Below are 4,461 nucleotides of genomic sequence, written 5' to 3' on the forward strand. Positions count from 1 at the left end.
CTGTAGATGCGGGGGCACAGAGGGGCCCGCCACCGCAAGGGAGCTCCCATCAGAGGAGGAGTCGTGTTGCTGGTCTCAGCTCCTGTCCCCGCCGTGGAGCTCCCCTCACCCTCCATCCCACTGGTGGCTTCTGACTCCATTGTGTCGCCCTCCAGGGCCATGTGGGATGCAGCTCCCTCCTGCTCCGGTGCCACTGCTCCTCCGCCTGATGATGCTAATGCACACAAGCACAGGGAGACCACAAAAAGGGGGGGAAGACAGAAGAAAGACATGTTGAGTGCATCCAATACCGCTACCGTTGGCGGACACTACAGACACAGAAGAACCCTGCACTACGCCGTGCACTTGGAGTTCCCTAATCAATCACAGGGACATGGGTTACAAGGCTATACCCGATTGCTGCACACATGGAAGTCACAGGAGCCTGACTAGGTGTAGCTGGCTCTGTATACAGGTGGGGTGGGGTGCCACAGGGCCTGCCTTAAGAAGGGACTTTGCCTACTAAACTCGCCCTGGCCTAGGGGAACCCACAGTCCACCTCCCCCACCCAGACACCTACAATGTGCGCTGAATCAGCTGAATGAGAGTGTACTCACCCCCATGTGGCTGCTGTGATGCCCTCAAGCGCCCATCCAACTCAGGGTACTCCACCGCCAGGATCAGGAACATCAGGGGGGTCATGGTGCGACGGGCACCCCTCCCACGTTGGGAGGCCATCGCCCGCTGGGCCTCCGCCGTCTTCTTGCTCCAGCGGCGAATGTCCTCCCATCTTTTCCGGCAGTGGGTGCTCCGTCTGTGGTAGACCCCAAGGGTCCGGACTTCCTTGGCGATGGCACGCCAAATATCCTTCTTCTGGTGGGCGCTGACCTACAGGAATAGTACAGGGGAAAAGGAGAAGATATAACCGTCTGCACCGTCACAGTCATTGGTCCACATCCCTACCCATGCCATAACGCACATGCACACACTGTCGTTTCATGCACGCCTCTTTCTCCCCCCCCATCTTTCATCCACACCACTCCAAACAGGCATTGCCCACACAGCATGCTCAGTGTACTCACCTGCTTGTCTGGAGGACCGTAGAGTAGCGTGTACTGGGGGAGGACCCCATCCACTAGTTTCTCCAACTCCTCAGTGCTGAAGGCAGGGACCCTTTCCCCAGACACAGGAGCCACTGTCTCTTCCAGACTGAGGTCACAGCAGCTCACCTGTCGAAGATCAGGTATCAAGTGAGTAAACAGTGAGAAAATGGCGGTGACATCCGCGGCAGTGCGTACCGTCACCGCCGGCGTACATCGTCATTGGCTCCTGGGACCCATAGGGTCCAATGTTAACCAATGCAGGATTGCGCCGCGGTCTTCGACCGCCTACCACAACGGTGTACAATGCCAGCGCAGTTACCTCATATCCCCTTGTCCCACATTACAGGTCAGGCAGCCGCCATTTCAGGGGGCCACATGGCATTATTTTTGACTGCGTCACACATATCTAGGCCTTGCTAAACACTAATACAGCCATATGTCGATTTTAAAACATTTTCCGATTAAGTTGTGTGTACGTACCTCAGTGTTGGTTGACTCTCTGCTCGCTGTTCTCCTCCATAGAGCACGTCCGCTGGGGCAGGTGAGGAAATGGCGGCATCCTCCGGTCTACAGACCGCTGGTGGACCTGTCGACAATGGAGGAGCGACATGTAATTATCACCTACAGACTTGATCATACCACAATCCTGGAACTGTGTGCCCAGTTGGAGCCAGACCTGATGTCAGCTATCCGTCATCCCACAGGAATCCCCCTTCTAGTGCAGGTGCTGTCAGTACTCCATTTCCTGGCAAGTGGGTCTTTTCAGACGACAGTGGCTATAGCATCAGGGATGTCCCAACCTATGTTCTCCAACGTGTTGTCCAGAGTGTTGTCTGCCCTGCTGAAACACATGCGCAGCTACATCGTTTTACCTCAGGTGGAGGATTTGCCTACAGTAAAAGGTGACTTCTATGCCCTGGGACATATCCCCAACATCATAGGTGCCATAGATGGGACACATGTGGCCTTGGTAACCCCCGCAGGAGTGAACAGGTGTACAGAAACCGGAAGAGTTACCATTCTATGAATGTGCAGAGGGTGTGTTTGGCAGACCAGTACATCTCCCATGTGAATGCCAAATTTCCTGGCTCAGTGCATGACGGTTACATTCTGCGGAATAGCAGCATCCCTTATGTGATGGGGCAACTCCAGAGGCACCGTGTGTGGCTATTAGGTGAGGACATGGACCCAATACAGTGTGACTAGGTGTCTGGGTCTGGGGATGTCCCCAAGAGTTAGTGTGTGTCTAACAGTTGTCCCTCGACATTTGCAGGTGACTCTGGGTACCCCAACTTGTCATGGCTACTGACCCCAGTGAGGACTCCCAGGATAAGGACGGAGGAATGCTACAATGAGGCACATGGGCGAACTAGGATGGTTATAGAGAGGACCGTCGGCCTCCTGAAGGCCAGGTTCAGGTGCTTCCATATGATAGGTGGTTCCCTATTCTACTCACCAAAGAAGGTGTGCCAGATCATCGTGGCCTGCTGTATGCTGCACAACTTGGCTTTGCGACGACATGTGCCTTTTCTGCAGGAGGATGGTCCTGAAGGAGTTGTTGTGGCAGCTGTGGAGCCTGTGGACAGTAAAGAAGAGGAAGCAGAAGAAGAGGATATCGACAACAGAAACACCGTGATTCATCAATACTTCCAGTGAGACACAGGTAAGAAGACATCAATGCCTGCTACATCTGATACATTTGTTCTACCTCTCATTTGTCTGTCACTTTCACCCAGTATATGGACCCTGATTTGTCACTTTCCCTTTCGACTTCACGGATGTGGGTCCCACTGTGTGACCTCTGCTATGTTTCCTCATGGACTAGAGCTATTTGACATAGGTATGTTGACAATACAATGGATATTGCTATTTCCCTAAGTTATTGCAAATACACATTTGTGAAAGCACAGACTGACTCCAGATAGTTTTGTGATTTAAGGGTGTTTATTTAAGTGCTAAATAGTGGAGGGGGTTGTAAAATGGGCAGGCTTGATGGTGGAGGAATGTCCATGGCAGAGTCCAGTCTATTTGTTTCACAGGTGCATTGTCCAAAGGGGCATAGGAAGTGGAGCTGGGGCAGATGATGGATGGACAGGGTGACAAAGTGGGACAGAAGTATGACAATGAGGGTGGTCTCATTTCTTGGCGGGGATCTTGGCATTGTTCTCTGTCTTTGTCCTGGAACTCAGGGACCGCTTGCGGGGTGGTTCTCCATCTGCAGGGGGTGGGGTGCTAGTGTCATGGTCCTGTGGCGGTGCCTCCTGTCCACTAGCGCCGGAGGTGGTGGTGGGCAGTTCATCGTCCAGGCTAGTGTCAGGGGCCCCTTGTTGTGCCACAGTGTCCCTCCTGGTGTTCATGAGTTCCTTCAGCACCCCTACAATGGTGCCCAGGGTGGTATTGATGGATTTGAGTTCCTCCCTGAACCCCAAATACTGTTCCTCCTGCAGCCGCTGGGTCTCCTGAAACTTGGCCAGTACCGTTGCCATCGTCTCCTGGGAATGGTGGTAGGCTCCCATGATGTTGGAGAGGGCCTCGTGGAGAGTGAGTTCCCTGGGCATGCCCTCCCCCTGTCACGCAGCAGCCCTCCTAGTTCCCCATGTTCCTGGGCCTCTGTCCCCTGAACCGTGTGCCCACTGCCCCCAGGTCCCTGCTGTTCTTGGGGTGGTGGGTTAGCCTGGGTTCCCTGTAGTGGTGGACACACTGCTGCTTGACGTGTCCTGGGGACAGAGGTATGGGCCCGCTGGATGGGTGCTGTGCTGGTGTTTCCAGAGGGGGGAGGCTCTGTTGTGACTTGTGCCAGTGTGAGAGGAACCGACTGTCCCGAGGTCCCAGATGGGCCGGACTGGTCATCTAGATCCATTTGGACAGAGCAGCTGTCATCACTGTGGGCCTCTTCTGTGGAGGGAGTGGACATGTCTGGAACCTCCTGTCTGGTGACGTTGGGTAGAGGTCCTGCAGGGGTGTAAAGGCATAGTTTTAGTATCTGTGTGTGCCATGGTGTGCAATGGGTGGGTGACCATGTACCCCAGTGCTTGCATTCAAGTGTAGGACCTTGTGTGCTAATTCTTTAGGGGTCTGTGTGGGTATGTGCAGTGGACATGCATTGGTGATGGGTGTCCATGCTTTGTTGTTGCATGCAGGACTTGGTGTTGGGATGTGTGGTTTGTGATAGTGGGACATATGTGAGGATTTGGAGTGATGGGGTGAGGGTGGGGGTATGTGTTAGCATACAGGTAGGGTGGGGGGTGAAGTAGTTAAAGATTTAACTTACCAGAGTCCATTCCTCCTGCTACTCCTGGGAGGCCCTCAGGATGCAGTATAGCCAAGACCTGCTCCTCTCATGATGTTAGTTGTGGGGGAGGAAGTGGGAGTCCACCGC

The sequence above is a fragment of the Pleurodeles waltl genome, chromosome 4_1 (genome assembly GCF_031143425.1).
Source record: "Pleurodeles waltl isolate 20211129_DDA chromosome 4_1, aPleWal1.hap1.20221129, whole genome shotgun sequence".
Taxonomy (NCBI): domain Eukaryota; kingdom Metazoa; phylum Chordata; class Amphibia; order Caudata; family Salamandridae; genus Pleurodeles; species Pleurodeles waltl.